Source organism: Phascolarctos cinereus, unplaced genomic scaffold, assembly GCF_003287225.1.
Source record: "Phascolarctos cinereus isolate Bilbo 61053 unplaced genomic scaffold, phaCin_HiC Scaffold_9;HRSCAF=440, whole genome shotgun sequence".
In the NCBI taxonomy this organism is placed as follows: Eukaryota; Metazoa; Chordata; class Mammalia; order Diprotodontia; family Phascolarctidae; genus Phascolarctos; species Phascolarctos cinereus.
In genome coordinates this window covers 242,187,513-242,212,343 of record NW_027556402.1, presented here as the reverse complement: position 1 = coordinate 242,212,343, position 24,831 = coordinate 242,187,513, and the positions used below count along the sequence as shown (strand labels likewise).

The 24,831-nt window shown below is 42.0% G+C and overlaps 2 long non-coding RNA genes across 2 annotated transcripts; one reads left to right on the top strand and one right to left on the bottom strand.

Annotated features, from left to right (window-relative positions):
• The first annotated feature begins 696 nt into the window (after positions 1–696).
• On the top strand, positions 697–24,224 carry LOC110223999 (uncharacterized). The gene is made up of 4 exons (XR_002328839.2): positions 697–873; positions 11,458–11,531; positions 12,218–12,351; positions 23,401–24,224. It is a non-coding gene; the product is annotated as an uncharacterized LOC110223999 (long non-coding RNA).
• LOC110223998 (uncharacterized) lies at positions 4,960–23,261 on the bottom strand. The gene is made up of 2 exons (XR_002328838.2): positions 23,164–23,261; positions 4,960–5,317 (listed from the first exon to the last, which is right to left on the bottom strand). It is a non-coding gene; the product is annotated as an uncharacterized LOC110223998 (long non-coding RNA).
• Positions 24,225–24,831: the final 607 nt, after the last annotated feature.

Sequence of the window (24,831 nt, the reverse complement as noted above, 5' to 3'; positions counted from 1 at the left end):
GAAAAGCTGTCCTGTGGAAGAGGGATTAGGTTGAGTCAGATAGGCCCCATAGCGGAGATCTCAGATGGGGCGGTTGGAGAGAGCCCCAGAGAGGGAATTTTAATCTCCTCTTGAGGAACAAACAAACAAACAAAAACTCACTTATCATACCCCAGCCAAAGTAGAATGGACTGCCTCCAGGCATGGTGGTTTGCCTTTCCATTCAGGTCTTTAAGCAAAGGATGGGTGAGCCCTGGCCTGGGATCTGGTAGGAGGGATACTTGTTCATTCAAAGTAAGGGTTGGCAGAGATGGCCTCTGAGCTCTGAGATGAATGGGTGAATGAAAAGCACTGACTAAATGCCTACTATGTGCTTGGCACTGTGTCCGGAGCTGGAGAAAGAGAGAAAAGAGAGATAGTCCCTAGACTCAAAGAGCTTACAATGTAACAGAGGGTGACAAATATATAGCGGAATTGTGGCCCAGGAAGAGAGTTTTCATCTAGGGGGTGGGGGTGAGGGTGACAGGGCAGGTGATTCACTGGGTCCTTCCCACAGCATTGGAAATTACTGTTCCTGAAATAAGAGGAGGAAAAGGGAAAGAGGGGAAGCTTAGCAGCAATGATATCACAGAGAAAGGGTGTGGTTGGATGGGGTGGGAAATATGCTATGTGCTGGGCTGCCTATCGATCAGTCATCAAGTGTTTATTAAGCCCCTATGTGCTGGGCCCTGTGCCAGGCATGGAGGAGACAAACAAGTACAAAGAATGATCAATCCTTGCTTGTAAGAAGCTTAGGTCTGGTGAGTTTTGCTTCCTCATTGCCCCAAGGAAGGCAGTTCAGCCCAGTGGTACAATCCGAAAGCAGAGTGGATTATCTCCCCCTGGAAATATGTGGTATGTGAGTCTGTCTATAAGTTGCCAGGGAGATGGCATTGATAATGCTTATTAATTGATTGATTGATTGATTCCTGATTTCTAAAGCCTTGGTCTGCCCCTTTTTTGAGTCACAAGGGATCTCACGGTAACCAGACTTCAGAAACTGATGACATTGTGGATAGAGAGGTGGCCTCAGAGCCGGGAACATGCGAGTTCAATGCCCTCTTCGGACACCTATCATCTGCTTAACCCTGGACAAGTTGCTCTAACTCCTCTGTCCCCCAGGGAACTCCCCCCAATTTTAAGTTGCAAAGGAAGTGCTAATTTAGGTAGCATTTGGTAAAAGGAGTTCCCCACACTACTGAAATCATAAGTCTGTAGCAAAAAAGGATAGTGAAGAGACAGACTGGAACCTCTTATTACTGTGGGGAACTCCCTGATGAGCAAATTTACTCTCCCAATGCATGTTGGCACCCGCCGAAAAAAGTAAGATTGTGAGGACTTGCAAGGTCATCTAGACCAACTGTCCCCGAAGGTGGAATCTCTTCCATAGCTTTCCTTCCTTCCTTCCTTCGTTCATTCAATAAACATTTATTAAGTGCCCACTGTGTAACAGACACTGTGCTGAACACTGGGGATACAAAAAGAGGCATGAGACAGTCCCTGCCCTCAAGGAGCTTACAACCTAATGAATCTAATAATCTCCGAAACTATCCAAACACTTCCAATGATAAGGAATTAACCACCAACCAAGGAAGCAATCAGTCAGTCAGTCAGTCAGTCAGTCAGTCAGTCAATAATCATTTAAGTACCTGCTATTTGCCAGGCAGCTCAGCTCTTATTTGAAAATCCTTCTTTGTACTGAGCTAAAATCAGCTAAAATCATAAGTTTCACTCATTGGATTAAGGGCAAGGGGTGAAAGTGGCAGAGGGAGATCTTTGTTCAATGTGAGAAGACATTTTCTAGGTAGAATGGCTCACCTTAGGTAGTAATGAGCTCCCTGTCACTGAAGGCCTATAGGAGAAAACTTCATCGAGGTTGTTGTAGAAGGGATTTTTGGTTAGGTACAGGTTAGCTTAGATGGCTTTTGAGGTCCCTTCTCATGAAATTCTTTGATTTTATCATTTTGTTTTTCCAGTCCTGGTCCAACTTTTCTCAGTCCCACAGAGCACATTTAATCCCTCTTCCTTGGGACAGAACTTCGGTTACTCAGAAAGGGATGACTCCCTTGATATGGTATAGTAGATAAAGCACTGGAATTGGAATTAGGAAAGCCTGAGTTGAAATCCACGCGCCCCCCCCCCCCAGGTACTTGCTGGGTAACCTTGTTCCCTCTCCAACTCTGTGATTCTTCAATTGTCTTCTCCAGGCTAAACGTTCCAAGTCCCTTCAACTGATCTTCCCATGACATACTCTTCCATTCCTTTATTATCCTGGGTGTATTTCCTAGGACAATGGAATCCCTTGGCAGCAAATTCAAGACATGAATATGAAAGAGGGGAATCCATGTATTTAGGTTGGTACCCAACAATTGCAGGGAGATTCCACACAAGCTCATTCCCCAATGACAGAGATGGAGAAGGAAAAAGGATTAAGGTGACGGCTTCAGAGTATAGTTAATGCTGTGATTTCATAATCTCTTCCCTTGCTTGAAATACCACAACTGGGGTCAACCCTCAGGAACTTGTAAACAAGCCCACAAACTTCCAGGGCCATAACTAGCAATTTCTGCTAGCAAACTGCCCACTCTGGACAAAGTCCCAAGCTGTCCCACCCTGCTTTTAGCTCTGTAAACAACCACCTTCTTGTCCAGGAAAAGCCAGAAGAATAAGGGAGGAGAGAACATGGCAAAAACTAACACATGTTCTCCAATGACTCCCTCTTGACCCCAAAGGAAGGCAACAGACAAGTTCCTATCTTAAAGTCAAAGTAGAGCTAGCAGAAGGAAATGTAACTGAAGCAGAGCAAATATATTGATAGAACAAGAGATTTGTGGAGCAGCTAGAAACCATTGAGATCAGCACCTATTTAGCAAGAACAATTAGTTAAAATTATTAATTGAAATAATTAGTTCCAATTACCAGCTGGCAATTCCCCTGGATGCTTGCACCCAAGTGGGCTCCCCACTCTTCTGTCCACTGTGTGGATGATAGAGCTCACTTGTCTCTCTACTTCATCACCACCTCCCTCTCCCACATCAAGTCTTAAAAATTGGTGGAGAACATTTTTCCTTCTGCCAGACCCAGTCCCAATTCATAAAGCCTGCCGAGTGTCAGAAATGCTAGTTACAGCTCTGGGAGTCATCTCCTTAGGGTCAATCCCTGCATCAGGTCATCTGATGGAGGCTAGGGATGGTGTCTGGGAACATAGATTAGAGAAATATAAAGCAAGATGGAAGCCACACTCGGGGGAGAAGGACATAGGTCCAAAGAGAATAAATAAATAGGCTGCTGCATAATTATCCCTGCAATTATTAGAGACAGCTAGGTGGTGAAGTGGAGAGAATGCTGAACCTGGAGTCACTAAGACCTGAGTTCAAATCTGGCTTCAGACACTAGCTATAAGATCCTGAACAAACCACAAAAACCTCTATTTGCCTCAATTTCCCCCATATGTAAAATGGGGATAACGATTGCATCTACCTTCCAGGGCGGATGTGAGGATCAAATGATATATTTGTAAAAGTTCTTAGCACAGTGCCTGGCACATAGTCAGAAACAGATAAATGCTCTGGCTGTTGGGAGGCAAGACACTATATCCACCTACAGATCAGAAGTTTGGCTTTTCAATCATCAACGGACTTCCTAGAGAGGACAGTCAGTTGGGGATCTCACAATAAGCCACCTTATCTGATGCCATTGGATTTCCCCCTTGGAATAGGGATATTAACTCAGATCCTGATCTTGAAAGAGTTAATCAATAAAAGTCACAGGTGTTTTTAGAGAGAAATATGGCTTAGTGGAAAAGATCATTGGGTCTGTTGTTAGGAATCTTATATTTGAACCCTATTCCCTAAATGTATAATTTTGGGAAAGTCATAGTCCCTCTCTGAGACTCAGTTTCCTCATGTGTACAATAAGGGAGTTAAATGGCCTCTCCACCTCTGTGTTCAAAATTCCCTTCCAGCTCCACAATTCCATTTTCTAAGCTTCCTTCTGAGGCTGCAGGGTATAGAGGATATGGAACTGTCCTCAGAGTTAGGAAGACTTGGATTCAAATTCTTCCTCTGACATATGCTATCTTTGTGACCCTGGGCAAGTCACATAGGGCTTCTCAGAATCCCCATAAGTGGCCGTAAGTTTCAGAGCAAGTACCGATCAGTGGCAGTGGATGGAGTTTCCTCACTTAAAGGTCTCTGTGTTAGCAATGAAATCCCAATTTTGCACCCGATGTACATGTGCATGCGCGTGCATGTGTGTGCATGCGAGTGCATGTGTGTGTGTGTTCCCCAAGCAGTATGATGTAGTAAAGAATGCATTGGATTTGACCTTGGAAGAAGAGTAGTCCAGTCGCAGGAATTAGAGGCAAGATGGGTTTAGTGCCAAGTGCTGGACCCAATGGTCTCAGGAAATGCCTGGGTTCGAATCCCAGCCCTGATATTTGCTAGCTGTGTGGCATAGGACAAGTCACTTTTCCTCTTTTCCTCTCTGAGGCTCAGTTTCTTCATCTGTGTAAACATAGGAATACATGCAATAAGTCCTCCACAGGGTGGTTATGAAGGAAAAGTGTATATTTTTAAAAGTGCTATGGAAATGGGTTATTAGTTTCCTCAGTTATCCTTTTCCCTATTTGAAAAATGGGGATAATAACAGCACCAGCCTCAAAGGGTCATTGTGAGGATCAAACAAGATAATGTATGTAAAGGGCTTTGAAAACCTTCGCGGGTCTCATAAATGTTGGATATGATTATTATTAGCTATATTTGTGTCGTCATTATGATTGCGATTATATGATCAATCCTGACAGCTACTTATTATCTGTGGTTTGGGTCAAGTGGGGTCTCAGTGTCCGAGTCTGAGCAATGGAGGGAATTAGACCAGGCTACGATCTCACTGTCTCTAAGTACCATGATTCTATGAATTAGGCAGCAGGAGTGGTGATACTGAGGCCAGGGCATTTACATATTCATTTATTCAAGAAGCAAGGGAGAGAAATGTCTCTCACCGGCTGTCCAAAAACCAGAGATGACATCGAACAGGTGTGAAGATCATTCCTTGAGTAGGCCACTGTTTGCCAGCTCTGGGTGTCACCTGTCTTCAGGGCTGTGCTAACATTGGCAATCCACAGGTGCTGCCAAGATGATATTGTTGACCTATGTCCCCAAACATCGGCTTTAAATAGCAGCTGGCTTCAGTCGGGTTTACTGAACATTTTACTGCTTAGGAAATGAGACGAGGCTGCCAGACAACATGGTGGGAAGAAATCCTTCACTGCGGACTCCAAGGAAGTCATCCTCTGGGCCTGACCAGAAAAACAAACAGAGAAAAGGTCCATAAATGTGTAAAATGTCAGAGCAGTAGGGACCTTAGGATAGAGAACATAATCAGAGCTGGATGGAATTATACAACATAGAATATCAGAGAGGCTAGGGGACCTTAGAACACAAAAAGTCTGACCAGGGAGGAAACTTAGAATATAAAATGTCAATTTAGGAATTGACCTAAGAGAAGAAAAATTCAGAATTGAAAAAAAAACTTTTAGATTGTAGGTGGAAGGCAGGAAGAGCCCAAAGATGATATAATTCAACCCTTTCATTTCCTCCAATGAAGATATTGACACCCCGAAGGGTTAGGGGATTTGTCAAGATCAGTTGGATAGTAAATTTCAGAACTGTGATTTGAATCCAGGATCTCCAAAAAACTCCAAACTCAACATTCTTCCACAGCACCCCAGAGCCTCTGCAGCTATGACTACAGAATGTCATAGTTACGAAGTACCTCAGAGACCATGTACTGCAGAAGAGGAAACGACAGCCTAGACAGAGAAGCTGATTTGTACGAGGAAGGTATAATTTAATGAAAAGAGCCATTAGCCGGAAGCCAGATGAGCCAAAAATTCTGGCTTTTCCTTCCTTCCTTCCCTCCTTCCTTCTTTCCCTCCTTCCTTCCTTCCATCCTTCCTTCCTTCCATCCTTCCTTCCTTTCCTTCCTTTCCTTCCTTCCTTCCTTCCTTCCTTCCTTCCCTCCTTCCTTCCTTCCCTCCTTCCTTCCTTCCCTCCTTCCCTCCTTCCTTCCCTCCTTCCTTCCCTCCTTTTTTCTTCTTTCTTCCTTTTTCTTTCTTTCTTTCTTTCTTTCTTTCTTTCTTTCTTTCTTTCTTTCTTTCTTTCTTTCTTTCTTTCTTTCTTTCTTTCTTTCTTTCTTTCTTCTTTCCTCTTTTCTTCTTCCTTCCTTCTTTTCTATGATATATTATTTTTATTAATAGTCATTTCTCTGGAAAAAGGGCTGGGCAGTATTAAGAGAGTGTGTTTCTATCAGTGGATCCTCCCCTCCCGAACTTCAAAGAGCAGGGCTTAAAAAAAATAGAAATTTTATTGATGTGCTTTGTTTTTACATTACAAACATTTCCAGATTACCCACGCTCCATGAGAGCTCTCATGCAACAAAGTGGAACAATTAAACAAAACTAACAATACAATGACCTCATCTGAAAGCTCTAGCAACATTCCAGATCTGTAGTACCACCTCCAGCCTCTTTATTTTTAAAGGGTTTTTTTTATTATTATTAACGAATCTATTTTCTCTCCATCCCACCTCTACCCCATGGGAAACGTAAAGAAGAAGAAGAAGAAGAAGAAGAAGAAGAAGAAGAAGAAGAAGAAGAAGAAGAAGAAGAGAAGAAGAAGAAGAAGAAGAAGAAGAAGAAGAATTCCTTGTGACAAATATACATAATTAAGCAAAACAAATTCTCTCATTGGCTGTATACAAAAATATATATGTCTCATTCCGCACTCTAAATCTAGCATTTCTTTCAGGAAGTAGATATTATGGCTCAACATCTCTCTAGGGGGCTTTTAAAGACTCCTCTATGCCCCCTTTTTATGACTCCTTTGTGCCCCCTATGGCCCATTTTTGGAGGTTAGGGACAGAGTCTGAGTTAAGGAAAAGATGTGGATATTCGAAGAAACTTCTTGGAGTTGTCTCTCTCACTAGAAAGTATAAGCTCCTAGTTTTGTCTTACGCTCCATCTCCAGGTCTTCGCGCACATTGCCTAACGCTCAGTGTTTAATAAATGCTTGTTGACTGACTGACTGGAACCCTGGGCTGGCAGAGCCCTTGAGTAGTAAGAGGATCTCTCATCAGCCCCTCTGATGGAAACCCAGCAGGGAGCACCTCTGCCCAGATGCAAAAAGTGCTGTTAACATCGAAGAACAAATGAACAGGTGGAAGTTGGTAGGACCCCTTGCCAAACTGAGGAAGGAGCCCAGGAAGCAGAAGGAAAGCCAGGAGACCGGGGCAGAGGTCTGGCACGGCTGAGCAGTGCAGCCTACCTAGGAGTACCCTTGAGTCAGCTCCAAACGCCATTTGTTAAATTTTCAGAACGAGCATTTACACCCAGCAATTTGCAAGCGCTACAAATCAAGGACTGGTGCATTGTTTTGTTGATTGTCTGGATTTAAGAAAGTGATGAAGAAATTTGAATAATGCGACTTAAACTTAAAAGTTTGCCAAATGTATTTTTCCCCCTAGAGAATCAGTTGTTATATATTTACCAGCACAACCCTAGGGCAGTGGAGTCCTGCTCTCCCTAGTCCCCTTGCACCTTCTAAAGCCTTTCTCTTCAGCCCCAGGGCTCTGTACAATGACCCCTCCCGTCTTCTCTCTCCCTTTTTCCTTTTTTAGTTTCTTCCTCTCTCTCTCTCCCCTGCCTCCCTCTCCCCTTCTCGCCTTCTGTGTGTCTGTCTCTGAATCCGTTTTTATCTCGGCCTGATGGTCCTTTTCTCTTCCTCTCTGCTCTCTCTCCTTCTTCCCCCTCCCTCCTCCATCTCTCTCATCTATTTGAGGCCATCTTGTGATACTGTGGCCAAACGATACCAAATATCTTACAGCCGCTCATCTGTTGATGCTGTCTTCCTGATTCAAGATGAAAGCCCTCAAACCCAGCAAATCATCAACAATAAATAAGCCGCCCTCCCGTCTCTTCCCCACGAGCTGTCCCCTTCCACCTTCTTTAGTCTCTCCTAGTTACTAGGGCCACCTGTGGAGTGAATACACTTACTTTCTCCCTAGTTATTTAAATAGAAAAATAAGGGGGAAGAGACAAATACCTTGTTGCGCCATTTCTAACTACGAAGCCTTGAGGCTGGGGGGAATTGTTGTTGTTTATGTGTGTTTTTGTTTATTTGTTTTTGTTGTTTGCTTCTCTGAATCTCAGTTTCTCTGTCTGGAGAAAGGGGAAAATATACCTGCACCCTGCTTTACGAGGTTGTTGTAAGGAAGCTGTACGTTCACACTGACACCCTCCATGAGTTTAGCTGGTGGATTTCTTTCTTTTTGAGAGGAAACTTGGTATTTGGAAAGAACTCTGGATTTAGTGTGTGGAGGCTTGGAGTTAAGCCCTTCTTCAGACATTTAAATAGCTTTCCATTTAGCATTTCCACATCTGTGAGATGGGAGGATTGGGGCTAGCTAGAGGATGCCCTCCAAGGACCCAGCCAATTATAAATGGGTGATGCTATGGGCTTCTAGGCAGAGAGGAATGAAAAGATGCTCACCTAACTTGCTGGGAAGGGGAGAGAGGAGGAATATATTCAGAAAATAGAGCCAGGCTAACACAGAATATATCAAATTTTTTTAAAGACATTCACCTGAGGGTGTGATACAGCTATTGCTTCACTAAAGGTGCTAGGATAACACTCCCATTCTCTGTACTTTATGTGCCTTTTAATTAACCTACTCCATATTATTTGTTTTCTTAGCTTGTTATTTGCAAGGAAATTAGATACCCTAAGGGCAGGGCGAAAAGTGAGTCCAATTCATTGGTCCTGGATGGGGGTGGGTTGGGAAGGAGGGAGACTTGGTGGAGCAGAGCAGTATTATGTGCTAGTAAATGTTTAACAACTGGGTCTCCAGGTGGGAAAAAAGCTCCTGTGACACACCTCTAAGGTTAATCTCTGTTATTAACATTTCACTCTCACTTTCTTAAGTCTCTACAATCAACAGAGCAAGGAATCAAGCCCAGATTCCTAGAACTTGCAGACTTCTCAAGTGTAAATGCTCCCGTTGAAAATTTAACAATCATTCTCTCTAGCCTGTAGGAGCTGGTTCCAATACAGCCCAAGGCAAAGAGTATGATCATCCCTGCAAAGTCCTCTAGACTGCACCAAGTCCTAGACCAGGTGAGCCTAGAGCTCCAGGAATGGGCCACACAAAAGGAGAAGCTGATCCGGGCTAGGTAGGTTGGTGGAACTTGGGGAGAACAGGGGTAGTTACTGAAGATATGGAGAGAAATCTCTCCCCAGAACCTGGCAGGATAATAATTACTGACCACTTGGAAGAAGCAGGGGGGGAAAAAATGACTTTGCACAGCAAGCAAGGAAGTTTGAAGTTTGCTAAGGAGCAGAAGAGATTTCCTAAGAAAAGCTCAGCGATATGAGGAAACAATTAGAGGAACAGAGCTTGTCAGATAAGGAGCAGAACATTTGCTGGGTGGCCTTCAGGCTCCAGCTTTTGTCTAGATAATGAGCAAAAAGCTCTGAAGAAAAGCCAATGGAAGCCTGAGTAGCAACATGAGAACTGGGTTGGGGTACTCAGGTCTGGAGCTGAAGACAGAATGAGGTGAACAGGGTTTTGGCCCAGGATGCCCGCATCTGGAAGAGGGGATGCACTTCCCATGGTGATTGCTGTACTCATGCCTCAATTCACAGTCCTCTCCTGGCTCGTGCTGTCACCCGGAGCGGTTACCCTTAGGACTGTCAGTCCTCCAGAGTCTGCCTTCTCCCTTCAATCATCCCAGGAGGAAAGGCCAACCTTCCCCCTTTCCTGGCATGATTGTAATTGCTATATGCACTGCCAGGAATCGTTGTTATACCCTCAAACTCTAAGGTATGTTTCCCGAATTCTAGAACCTCACACATAAGGGGGCCCCTCAGAGATTACCCGTGCAAACTAGAATTTCACTACAACATCCCAGAAAATGGGGCATCCTACCTTTGCTTCATGATCTCCAGGAAAATGAGAGCCTGAATGGGGAGTCAGGACATCTGGGTGGTGTAAGTCCCAGCTCAGCCACTCACCTTTCTAGAAGTCATGGACCCAATGCTACCCATGTGAGCCTGGGGGCTCCTGGGTCCTCTCACCTTCCCTACCTTCTGACTCCAGAGGGGAAGAGTTATTCTTCCATAGTAAACCATTGCCCTCCCTACAACAGCCTCACTGGACAATTCTCCAGCTTTGTTTGTTCTGTGTGAGAGTGCCCCCATAAAACCATAGAATGTCCTAAATAGAAGGGCCCCACATTAGATATTATCTAGTCAAACCTCCGCATGTTATAAATACACCTGAATCCCAAGGAAGTAATTTAGCCAAGGGTCAAAGCCCGGATTTTCTTCCATTCAAGGTCTTCTCTGCCCAAATGCAGTGCTCTTTGTATTATGCCATTGTCTGTCTTTGTAAGGACCAGAACCTCAGTCTTGGAAGGTCAAGATTTCCCACTGCTCTCCCTTATAGCCTAGAAAATCATCCTTTTCTTTAAAACAAAACAAAACTATCTTTTTCCATTTTAAAAACTTTTTTAAAGTTTATTTTCACAAGTGTTTATCTCTCCCTCCCACAGCTTCCTCAAAACAACAGTGAGAAATCCCACAAAAATAAAAAAACCTACCGTCACAACAAGCACACATAATTCAACATTACAAATTCCCACACTGGCCATGGCCACATCGGCATGTCTCATTCTGGATTGTAAGTCCATCGCCTCTCTGGCAGGAGGTGGGTGGTATGATTCATCTTCAGTCTCCTGGACTCACGGTTTATCACTGGATTAATCAGAGTTCTAAAGTCTTTCAAAGTTGTTTTTCTCTCTAACGTTTTTATCATTGTATAAATTGTTCTCTGCGTTCTGTTTACTTCACTCCCAAGCATTCTTTTCTAATTGTGCCTAACTCATTTACAATGAAGTCGTAAAACTTGGGCTTCTTATAGGTAGACATAAACATGGGCATTGTTAACAGTGAGATGCAGGACTTGAGTTCAAATCTCACCTTAGATGCTAAATCCTGAGTGAATTAGAGCAAGTTACTCAGAAAGCCTCCTCCTGGGACCTCAGTTTCTTCATCTTTAAAAATGTGAGGCTGGAACTAGATGGTCTCGGAAGTTCTCCTCCCCCCAACTTTAAATCTATGATGCTGTGATCCCATGTATCATATTACCTCTCTGAAACTCCAATTCTTCAGTTGTTAAAAAAAAAAAATAATGTTGTACAGTAGATAGAGCTCCGGCCTTGGAGTCAGGAGGATCTGAGTTCAAATCTCACCTCAGACACTTGATACTTACTAGCTGTGTGACCCTGGCCAAGTCACTTAACCTAACCAAAAAAACAAAATAATAATAATAACAATAATAATAATAATAATAATGTCAATAAATATTCTTGTATTCATATAGAGAGCTGGTTGTAAAGTCGGGAAGATCCAGGTTCCAATCCAATTCTGCCTCTGACACTAGCTGTGTGATCCTGGGTAAGTCACTTAACCTAACCTTAATCCCTCTTAGGGATGCTTGTGAATTTAGCATAAATATACCTGTGCTTCCTAGCTCTAAGGGGAAAATCAAACAGAATAAGGTTTGGAAAAATTATTGGCAAACTTTGAAACCAGATGTAGATGTCAGCTATGAGTACAATCACTGATCTCACAGGGTTTGGGGGGCAGTGGGGAGGAACCATTTTCAAGCCTTAAGGCACCATCAAAATAAGAATTATTATTTTAAACTCCAGGCGAGGAAATTGATCCTTTGACAAATGTGAATGGATCACGAGCAAGCCTGAAGACAGTGGTTTGGCTGGACCAGCTCCTGGGCTCCTGTGGGGCATCCAGCCTCCTACAGGCCACAGGATTCATCTTCCCCTTCTCCAGCTTGGTTCCACCTTCTTTTCCCTCTAAAACAGTGAGCTCAAACTCAGACAGAAGCCAGGAACTCTGTACCATACATCAGGTTCCCTGAAAGCTGCACAGTTGACTCAGAAAACCGCACATTTGTGTATTTTCTTTTTTAAAAAGTACATCAACAATTACAATCTGATAGGAACTATATTTTAATCTGGTTCTACCTGTGCCTGGGATCATTGTGGGTCGCATGGGCCAGCAGGATATTTGACCCCTCTGTCATCAGAGCATCTATGAAATACTTGCCATGTTTCTTACAGAGCTTGACTGTGGGGGAGCCTGGACAGCTTCGCTAGGCTTTTTGGTCTTCCTTGGATTCCTAGAGGCCAGTACCTGGAGTACTACAACATGTTTCAGATCTTGGTTTTATCTCTTCCTACCACTGTGATGTTGGGTAAGTCACAGCAAAGACAGAACTGAATTAGGAGTCAAGAAAACCTGGATTCAAATCTCACCTCTAAAACTCACCAGCTTTATGGCTAGGGATGAGTTATTTCACATCTCTGAGCCTCCATTTTCTCATCTGTAAAATGGGGACAGTAACACCACCAGCACCTGCCTTTATGCAGTTGTAGTGAGGACCAAATGTGACTGTGTATGTAAAAGTACTTTGAAAACTCTAAGGCACTAGACAAAAGTCATCTTTTATTCTTTTCCCCCTCCCTGGACCTCAGTTTCCTCAATTGAAAAATAAGCAGATTCTATTAGACAAAGAGATCTTAATCTGAGTGTGTGTGTGTGTGTGTGTGTGTGTGTGTGTGTGTTGTGTGTCCTGGCCCCTTTGGCAGTCTGGATCCAGCCCCCTTCTCAGAGTAACGTTTTTAAATTCATAATTTCTAAATTCATAAATTTTTTTAATTCACAAAATAGAAAAGATTACAAAGGAAATGAATCATATTGAAATATAGTTATCACATTAAAAAACTTCATGGACACCTTAAAATTTATCCATGGATCTTCTGGGGATCTTTGAGCCCCAGGATAAGACCCCCTGTACTAGATTACCCTCTTGCCATCACTAAATCCTACGAATCCAATGAAAGAAATATGGCATCTGTTGTCCTGGTCCAGGCAGATGCCATGGCTGTCACATGACTGCCATAGAGACAGCACCCTGACAATGGGGAAGTCAGTGGTGATGAGCTATCAGCTCTCCGTCTGTGGCCTGCTTCCCTGCCTTTCTCCCTCTTGACCTCCCTGCCTTCTAGCCATTGTTAAAAACTCTCTCCCACTCTTGACCCTCCAGTAGATAGACTCCCTCCAAAAATAACAATTCCTATTTCTACAGAAATGGTGCATCGTGGTTTAATGGACCAACCAGATGACGAGGGATAGGAATTGGGGTAACTGCTCCCACTTCTGCCACTAGTTTGTATGTAACCTGAAGCAAGTCTCTTTGTTTCTCTGGGCCTCAGTTTCTTTGTCTATGTAAAGAGGAATTTGGACTAGGTAATCTCTACATTCCCTTCCCTTTTGTTCGAAGGTTCTTTCTGCTCTGACTTTCTGTGTACCGAGGTCCTTCCAATTACTCACAGTCTATGGCCTAAGGTCCCATTTGTTTTAACATTCTGTGTTCCATAATCATTTGAGGCTGGACAAATTCCCAAGAATCCCCCAGAGACAGGCCTGTTTTGCTTGAGTTTATCATAGCAATGAGGCAATGATGTAATCCTTCTCCATCTGTAATTCCTACAATTTGGTAATCTAATCATCAGTCCATTGAATCTAGGCTCTCATCATTGTGGAAAGCCTAGCTTGACTCTGGGCCAACAGAATTAGGAAAAAACCCTGTCCTCTATCCAGGCCCTTGGAGCCTCCCAGGCAACCCCTCCTCCTGCAGCTGGGCAGGCTGGCCCTGAGATGGGCCAGGATAGGAGGAATCTGGACTGGGTGAAAACAAAACAAAACAAAACAAAAAAGCATTAAAACCAGTTAAGGGGCAAAGAACAATGAAACAAGCATTTATTAAGCACTGCTATTTGGGAGGCACAGTGCTAAGTGCTTTACAAATATTATCTCATTTAATCCTCGCAACAACCCCAGGGAGGTAGGTGTTATTATTATCTCCATTTTACAGCTATGGAAACTGAGGCAGGCAGCAGTTAAGTGACTTGCCCAGGGTCATATAGCTAGTAAATGTCTAAAGCCAGGTTTGAACTCAGATCTTCCAGCTTCCAAGACCAGTGTTCTATCCACTAAACCCCCCAAGCTGCCTCCATTAAATGAAAAGGGCTGGACCACTTTTCATGATACATAAAATACTAATAGTTACTACAACACTGAAAATCTAAAAATATGACCTGAAATACACTCATTCAGTTATGAAATTCAATTTAAAAATGTTTTCCTATAACTCATGTTGGACTAAGTCACCTTCCCAGTCAGTAAATTCCAGATCATTATAAGGACAATTTAATCTTGGTTGGCCATGGAAAACCTAGAGGCTGTTCTTCAAAAACGGCATCCCTCCTCTCACCTCCATGCCTTTGCACTGACTGTTCCCTGACTAAGAGCATCTTCCCTCCTCACCTCTACCTCTTAGAATCTCTGGGGTCCTTTAGGATTTCATTGCAGTGCCTCATTCTGCAGAAGGCCCTTTCCGGTCTTGCTAGCTACTATGGCTTTCCCTTCTGTGCTAAGTTTTCCATTTACTCTATAATTTATTCCTAAATGTCTACTATATGTAAGGCACTGTTCTATGCCTTAGGAATAAAATGATGCCTGCCTTCAAGGAGATTAGAGTCATTATGTCCATAAATAAGTGTTATTTCTTATAGGGGTTGACCTACCAAAGAAGAGATCCAAAATACTCTAAGAAATCTTGACGGAGGAGAGGTCAGTTTCAGGCTTGCAGTTGCATATGTCCTATGTCCCCAGGTTCTAGGTCACTAGACCTAGAACATGGGGCATATGTTCCATTCCTCTTTTGCTCTCTGCTCCCATCCTGAGGCTTTGTTTGGTCAATTAGTTGTATCCAACTTTTCATGACCTCATTTGGGTCACAAAGATACTGCAGTGGTTTGCCACTTCCTTCCACTCTTCTTATTGATGAGGAAACTGAGGCAAGTAAGGTTAAGTGACTTAAGTGATACAGCTAGTGTCTGAAGTTAGATTTGAACTCAGGTCTTCCTGACTCCAGGACCAGCACTCTATGCACTGCACCACCCAGCCGCCTCATCTTACGACTTACTCCACCACAGAACCAGCTTCAAGGCTACACTCCATTCTCCCCCCACACTCAGCCAGTTTGCTGCCTTCATGCTAACCTACAGTAGTCCAGAAGCCGCCAAATATCAGAGATTCACTACGTGTCAGAGATCAGGCTCAACACTAGAGATGTGATGAAAGATGAAACCGGTTCCTGCCCTCAAGTGGGGAGGACAACAGGGGGAATAGCAAATGATATACAGAGTTATCTGAGAGGTTCTAGCACCTAGGGGAAGGTGGTGGGGTGGGGAATGGACTCCTGAAGAAGATGGATTTTGAGCTAAATCTTGAAGGAAGCAGTGAAAACAGCCTTGAGGCTACTTGCTATCCTTTAAATGGCCCCGGGAAATCAGCAGCAGCTCTATATCCCCTGTAGCTTCAGATGTATATCTGTCCCTCCTTTGTGGGCATCTTCATCTTTTCACAAGCTAGAGAGGATGAAAAAGGATTAGCAGGAAAGGCTTCATGGAAGAGGTGGCATCTGAGCTAGGACTTGAATGAAGAGGAAGATTTCAAATAGGCAGAAAGGACAGATGCATCTCAGCCGTGAGTGACCATCTGTACAAGTGAAGAGAAGCATTCTAGAGCAGGGTGAGATGGGAGAACAGTAAATATTTCATATACTTGAAAGGAACTAATAGGAAATAAGGCTGGGAAAGTACATTGGAGAAAGATTATAGAGCGTCTTGAATGCCAAGCTAAAGATTATATATATATACATATATATATATATATATATGTATATATATATATGCGTGTGTGTATATATATATATATATATACACACACACACACACACACACATATATATATATAGATATACACACACACACACACATATATATATATATATATATATATATACACACACACACACACACACACACACATATATATATGTATATATATATATTTTTTTTCCCAGACATAATAGGAAGGTCCTTCTACACACGGAAGGTCCTTAGGAAAGGGAATGATATGGTCAGACCTGTGCATCGGGTAATTATTCTAGGGGCCTTCTGAACAATGGACTCTTACTCATTTAATGGACCCTTTTATATGCAAAGCTGAATCACTTCCATTTGGATTGTTTTAGGAAGATTCTGAAGATCACCTGACAGTTTAAGATACCAGACACTGAGGTCTTTTCTTGAACTAAACTGCCAAGCATTCAAACTCTACTGCAAAGAGCACAACTCCATAGGGCTGGCCACATGGTTCAAATCCAAACACAAGCTTGCCTAAAAGACTATTTCATGGAGAATTCACACAGGGCAAGTGGTCAGAAGAAACAATACAAGGACACTCTCAAGGTCTCTTAAGAACTTTGAAATTGGTTGTGTGACATGGGAGACACTGGCACAGAACCTCCTAGCATGCATGCCCTCATCAGAGAAGGTGCTGGGCTCCCTGAGCAAAGCAGAACTGCAGTAGCTCAAAAGAAACTTGAGATTGGCAGATTTGGAGAATCCACCGCGAAGGTTCACATGGACTATTTGTGCCCGACCTGTGGAATGGCATTGGTCTGATCGTATTGGTCTGATCAGCCACAGTAGGACACGCCGGCACTTGACTCTGACCATGATTGTGGTCATGTTGGTCCTCTCCAAGGATGAAGGACAGTAATCAACCAATCAACCACCCAGCTACATGCAAAGCACTCAAGGTCCAGTAGAGTTTGGAGCCCTGGGCTAGGACTTCTGAACGAAGCCCAGTCTTCAAAAGCTTGCTCCCGAGAAGAAGCAAGAGAAAGCACAAAATGGCAAAAAAGCTGACTTGTTTTCAGATGTGCCTCTGCCTGGGGAGTCCTAGTCAAAGGGTCTGTGCATGTGTTTGATTTCCAGCAGGTTCCCCAACCCCACCCCCCACACCCCAGTGTCTGGCTCCAGACATAGCGTTCCAAGCTGGGATTCATGTTTGTGACCAAACAAAGACTGCTGGAGAGTGGGGGAGGGGAAAGATCACTCTGCTCAGCCTTTCAAATTGATCTGCCTAAAGCTCATTTCTAAAGATGTCACCTTCCCACTTAATAAACTGCAATGGCTCCCTGTTACCTCCAGGATCAAATATAAAATCCTCTGTTTGGCTTTTAAGCCTCTCATAACCTGGCTCTACCTTTCTGCCTTTCTAATCTTCTCTTACTTTCTCTCCTCCATGGACCACAGACCAATGGTACTGGTCTTTGTCTTATTTCTCCAACTCGACCTTCCCTCTCCCAATGCTGGGCATTGTCACTGGCCCTTTCTCACATCTGGATCTTTCTCCTTCATCTCCTGGCTTCCTTCAAGTCTCAGCTGTGGTCCCACCTTCTGCAAGACTTTCCCAATCCTCCTTAGTGCTAGTGCCTTCCCTCTATTGATTGTTTCCAATATGTCTTGTCTATATCTTGTTTGTACATAGCTGTTTACATGTTGTCTCCTCCACTAGACTGTGAGCTCCTTGAGGGCAAAGACTGGGGTTAGACTTTTTTTTTTTGCCTTTCTTTGTATCCCAAGTGATCAGCATGCAATAAATCAATAAATGCTTGTTGACTTGCCTTGAATCAAAAGACCCTGGGATTGAATCCTGGCTATGCTATTCACTGGCCTTGGGCAAGTCAATTTCCTTCTCATTTTGTTCATCTGTCAAATGCAGGATTTAGACCCTATGACTGTTGAATCATAGACCTTGCCAAGCCTACAGATTGAAGGCTTCCTGGGTCATTCCTTTGCTGCCCGGGTACATTTCTGCTGTCACCACCAAAGGTGATTAGGGGTGGGGGGGGGAGCCTCTTTCTTCCAAAATCAGCAGCTCTAGGATTCATAGTCAATCCCTCTTCACCTCCTCTGGGGGATAGCCCTCTGTACAAAGGAATGCTTATAGCACAACTCAGCCATGTGCACTATTTAATACAGCATGAAGGAATCACAGGTGACAAACTATATGTGGAATGAGTCTGGCCTAAGATGCTTACGAGCTGTATGACCCTGGGCAAGTCATTTAACCCTGTTTGCCTCAGTTACCTCATCTGTAAAATGAGCCTGGAGAAGGAAATGGCAAATCACTTCTGTATCTCTGCCAAAAAAAAAAAACAAACCCAAACCAACCAAACAAGAACAAAAATGGGTTCATGAAGAGTCAAACACTGGACATGATAATAGGATCCCAGACCTAGAATTGGAAGAGACCTCAGAAGCCATCAGAATCCAATCCCCTCATTTTACAAATGAAGAAACTGAGGCCCAGGGAAGTAGACTTGCTTTAGATCACACAAAGATAGTAGTATTAGAGAAGGGATTCTAGCCCAGGTCCTTTGACTGGACCCTGTTTCCACTCTCCATATCTTCCCTCCTGAAGGGACTGAAGGAGGCAGTGGTCAAAAGCAAAACACTAGTGAAGGGGAGAAAGGAAAAAGGAGAAAGAAAAGCATAAATAGGGGGGAAAAAGGATGGAGAAAAAGACACAGATAGTAATCATAACTGTGAATGTGAATGGGATGAACTCTCCCATAAAACGGAAACGGATTGCAGAATGGATTAAAAACCATAATCCTACAATATGTTGTTTACAGGAAACACATTTGAAAAAGAATGACACATACAGGGTAAAGGTAAAAGGCTGGAGCAGAATATATTATGCGTCAGCTGAAGTAAAAAAAGCAGGGGTAGCAATCCTGATCTCAGACAAAGCAAAAGCAAAAATAGATCTAATCAAAAGAGATAAGGAAGGAAACAACATCCTGCTAAAAGGCACCATAGACAATGAAGTAATATCATTACTAAATATATATGCACCAAATGGTATAGCACCCAAATTCTTACAGGAGAAGTTCAGGGAGTTACAGGAAGAAATAGACAGCAAAACTATACTAGTGGGGGACCTGAACCTCCCCTCTCGCACTAGATAAGTCTAACCACAAAATAAACAAGAAAGAAGTTAAGGAGGTGAATAGAACATTAGAAAAGTTAGGTATGATAGACCTCTGGAGAAAACTGAATGGGGATAGAAAGGAATATACTTTTTTCTCAGTACATGGCACATACACAAAAATTGACCATGTACTAGGGCATAAAAACCTCACAATCCAATGCAGAAAGGCAGAAATATTAAATGCATCCTTTTCAGATCATGATGCAATAAAAATTATATGTAATAAAGGGCCATGGAAAGATAGACTAAAAAATAATTGGAAACTAAATAATCTAATCCTAAAAAATGATTGGGTCAAACAACAAATCATAGAAACAATCAATAATTTCATTCAAGAGAATGACAATAATGAGACAAACATACCAAAACCTATGGGATGCAGCAAAGCAGTTCTTAGGGAAGTTTTATATCTCTAAATGCTTACATAAATAAAATAGAAAAAGAGGAGATTAATGAATTGGGCATACAACTAAAAAAACTAGAAAAAAAACAAATTAAAAATCCTCAACTAAACACCAAATTAGAAATATTGAAAACCAAAGGAAAAATTAAAAAATTGAAATTAAAAAACTATTGAACTAATAAATAAAACTAAGAGCTGGTTTTATGAAAAAACAATAAAATAGATAAGCCTTTGGTTAATTTAATTAAAAAAAGAAAGAAGAAAACCAAATTACTAGTATCAAGAATGAAAAGGGAAGCTACCACCAAGGAAGAGGAAATTAAAACAATAATTAGGAATTATTTTGCCCAACTATATGCCAACAAATTTGACAATCTTAGTGAAATGGATACATATTTACAAAAATATAAATTGCCCAGATTAACCAAAGAGGAAGTAAAATACTTAAATAACCCCATCTCAGAAAAAGAAATTGAACAAGCCATTGATGAACTCCCTAGGAAAAAATCTCCAGGGCCAGATGGATTTACATGTGAATTCTATCAACATTTAAAGAACAATTAATTCCAATACTATATAGACTATTTGGGAAAATAGGTGAAGAAGGAGTCTTACCAAATTCTTTTATGATACAAATATGGTGTTGATACCTAAACCAGGAAGAGTCAAAATAGAGAAAGAAAATTATAGACCAATTTCTCTAATGAATATTGATGCAAAATTTTAAATAAAATATTAGCAAGTAGATTACAGCAACTTATCACAAGAATAATACACTATGACCAGGTAGGATTTATACCAGGAATGCAGGGTTGGTTCAATATTAGGAAAACTATCAGCATCATTGAGCATATCAACAACAAAACCAACAGAAACCACATGATCATCTCAATAGATGCAGAAAAAGCTTTTGATAAAATACAACACCCATTCCTATTAAAAACACTAGAAAGCATAGGTATAAATGGAGTCTTCCTTAAAATAATAAATAGCATATATCTAAAACCTTCAGCAAGCATTATATGTAATGGGGACAGGCTAGAAGCATTTCCAATAAGATCGGGGTGAAACAAGGATGTCCATTATCACCACTGTTATTCAATATTGTACTGGAAACCTTAGCTTTAGCAATAAGAGAAGAAAAAGAAATTGAAGGCATTAGAATAGGCAAAGAAGAAAAAAAGCTATCACTCTTTGCAGATGACATGATGATATACTTAGAGAATCCTAGAGAATCAAGTAAAAAACTACTTGAAATAATAAACAACTTTAGCAAAGTTGCAGGCTATAAAATAAACCCACATAAATCATCAGCATTTCTATATATTACCAACAAAGCCCAACAGCAAGAGATAGAAAGAGAAATCCCATTTAAACTTACTGTAGACATTATAAAATATTTAGGAGTCTACCTCCCAAAAGAACCCAGGAACTCTATGAACACAATTACAAAACACTTTTCACACAAATAAAATCAGATCTAAATAATTGGAAAAACATCAGTTGCTCATGGGTAGGCCGAGCTAATATAATAAAAATGACAATCCTACCTAAGCTAATTTACTTATTCAGTGCCATACCAATCAAACTACCAAAAATTATTTTATAGAGTTAGAAAAAATAATAACAAGATTCATTTGGAAAAACAAAAGGTCCAGAATATCAAAGGAACTAATGAAAAGAAATGCAGGGGAAGGTGGCCTAGCAATTCCAGATCTTAAATTGTATTATAAAGCAGCAATCATCAAAACTGCTTGGTACTGGCTAAGAAATAGGGAGGTGGATCAGTGGAATAGGTTAAATATGCAAGACACAGTAGTCAATGACTATAGTAATCTATTATTTGATAAACCCAAAGACCCCAGCTTCTGGGATAAGAACCCACTCTTTGAAAAAAACTGCTGGGAAAACTGGAAAAGAGTATGGCAGAAACTAGGCATAGACCCAAATCTCACACCATATACCAAAATAAAGTCAAAATGGGTTCAGACTTAGATATAAAGGCTGATACCATAAGTAAACTGGGAGAACAAGGAATAGTTTACCTATCAGATCTATGGAGAACAGAAGAATTCATGACCAAACAGGAGATAGAGAACATTATGAAAAGCAAAATGGATAATTTTGATTACATTAAATTGAAAAGTTTTTGCACAAACAAAGCCAATGCAACTAAGATTAGAAGGAAGGTAGAAAATTGGGAAAGAATTTTTACAACCAGTCTTTCTGATAAAGGCCTCATTTCTAAAATATATAGAGAATTAAGACAAATTTATAAGAACGCAAGCCATTCCCCAATTAATAAATGGTCAAAGGATATGAACAGGCTGTTCTCAGATGAAGAAATTAAAGCCATCTATAGTCATATGAAAAAAATGCTCTAAATCATTATTGATCAGAGAAATGCAAATCAAAACAACTCTGAGGTACCACATCACACCTATCAGATTGGCCAACATGACAAAACTGGAAAATGATAAATGTTGGAGAGGATGTGGGAAAATTGGAACGCTAATACATTGTTGGTGGAGTTGTGAAATGATCCAACCATTTTGGAGAACAATTTGGAACTATGCCCAAAGGGCTACAAAAATATGCATACCCTTTGATCCAGCAATAGCACTTCTAGGGCTATATCCCAAAGAGATCAAACCAATGGGAAAAGGACCCACATGTACAAAAATATTCATAGCATATCTTCCCTCCTACGGTGGGATTCTCAGAGTTACCAACCTCCCTTATTGGTTTCTCTCCATCCCTCACCACAGTTAAGACCAAAGCTTTTTATCTCTTAACCCCTTCACTCTAAAGTCTCTCTGTTCAGTTTCAGGAGGTAGCTCAAGGTTAAGAAAAGAAGAATAATTAAAGCTGTCCCAAGGTAAAATTCAAGTCCCCAAGCATTTATCAAATGCCTACTACATGCCAGGCACTGTGCAAAGTACTGAGGATACAAATATAAGGGAAAAAATACTGTGGTTGAGACTTTTAATAGTAGCAACACCATTTATTTAAACCATTTTTTCATCTCTGAAAGCTCTTTTACATGAGTTCTCATCTATTATCAAGATCAAAAATAAAGCAAATAAAGCCAGAGCAAAGTCCTCTGCAGAAAAAAAAAAAGTGCACAAATGGATGTTTCTGTACCTTAAAAGCAGTCTTAGTGTCTGAGCACCCAAGCTTTAGTTTGGTCTCAGACATCCTAATGAGTACCAACATCAGTCTTGAGATCTGGCTTGTTTTTGTTATTCTTACTGAGTAGGTGAAGTATGTTAAGGCGTCAGGAGGCTTACATTCTAAAGGAAGAATACATGAAAGGAAGCTGAAAGAGGAAAGGGGCAAAGGTACCCATAAGAAGAGCATGGCGGAGAAAGAAATCCAGAAAGTCAGGAGTGGAGTCCAGAGAAGAATCATGGTGGGAACATGGTGAACCTGGACATTTTCCTTACAATGGAGGTTTCAGGAAGGACTCGCCAATCATAGGAAGGGTGCAAAGGGGTAGCAGGAAGAGGAGAGCCCAGATTTGAAATCAGGTCCTACAATGACAAAGCCCCTTGCTCAGCTCCCCACCTGGCATGGCCCAGATAGCTCTTTCTTTATTGCTTTCTGCCACAACAGATCCTAGCATTACCATACTGGGATTTCAAACCTTCCATTTGCCCCCCCTTCCCTCCCTTAGGAATCACCTACCCAGGCTTTCTCAGCTTTGGGTCAGCCTCTTCCCAAACAGACATCAACACAGACTATCTGCTGTGCCTACAACTCAATTACAGTTTCCTTACTCCAGCCCTGATTAGGCAAGGTGACCTTTAACAACATGGGATATTAGGAAGAGAAGTAGGCATTTGGTTTGATTTTGATTCTCCCCCCAGCCCCGCCCCCACCAAGACTTTGGACAGTTGGAAAGTGTCTTTGCTTGTTTTTCAGAGGGAATGGATTCCGACCCTTGTGGAGCAATGACAGCTATGATTACTGCCAGACCTTGGAGGCTTCCTGGCCCATCTCCACTCTGGCTCCGCCTAGATTCTATGGACAGAGCTGAAGGCCATCTTGTTCTTGTCACTCCATTGCCGGTCTTTTTAGGGAAGATTAAACATCATTGTCTTGTCTGATGGCATCTGATGCACCGCACTGGCTTTGATGAGAGCATTTCTGCTTTTCGTTTCTGGGAGCAGCAAAGCTCCTCTTTATTGTTGCTGGTATTTCCTTCTCTGGGAGAATACTCCCCCAGGGTTCAGATGGGAAGCAGCAGCAGCTGCCCACTCAGTGGCTTCCCATGTCCTGCCACATATAGATGGGAAGAAGGGGGTCTTCGGAAGCCCCACCATGGGCTTTCTTCTGACCAGGCTAGGGGGTACAATCTATCCAAGACTGAGGTCAGTCTGAATAAGTGAGGGCAAAGCCTGCTGGAACGTGGCATCAATGCAGCAAAGATTTGGCACACCCAAGATCCCTGTCCTAGTCCTGGCACCAAGACCCCACTTTTAATCCTCCCAGATACTTATCTGACACATAATTATATGCCAGCTAATCTCTGCTATGTTGCACAAAGAATTCCTACTAAGAAGGACGTTGCCAGGCCTGTAATCCCCTCTCTTGGGAAGGCTGAACTCAGGAGCTCTGAACTGCAGGAGACTAAATTACTTTAGTGCCCATGCTAACTGTGGCACCAATATGGTGAGCCCCGTGAGTGGGGGGTCACCAGTCTGCCTGAGGAGGGGCAAATCGACCCAGGTCAGAAACAGAGCAGGTCAAAGGTCCCATGCTGATTGGGCCCACAAGTGGTAGTTATGCCTCCGGCTTAAAGGAGACAGAGACCTAGCCTATAAATGAAAAAAAAAAAAGATAAACAAACAAAAAGATTGAATGAATGAGTAAATAAATGGATAAATGAGTGAAAAAATAAATGAGCAAGCAAAATAAGGGGACAAATAAATGAATGAACAAAAATAAATGAATGAATGAATGAGTAAATAAATGGATAAATGAGTGAAAAGATAAATGAGCAAATGAGCAAACAAAATAAATGAACAAATGAATAAATGAATGAATAGGACATTGCTCAGTTGGAGAGTGTCCAGAGGAGGGCAAGCAGAATGATGAAGAGCCTTGAGATTCAGCTGAAGGAACTGGGGATGTTTAGCCTGGAGAAAAGGAAACTAGAGGAGAGGGGGAACATGACAGCTGTTTTCCAGTATTTGAAGGGCTAACATGTGTAGGAGGGGTTAGCTTGTTTGGTTTGGTGCTAGAGGGAAGAACTGGAGGAAGACAATTTAGGCCTGATATAAAAAAGAATAATAAATGCTGTCCCAAGATGAAATGGGTCCCTTCCTCAGATTTCTTCAAGGACAGACTGGA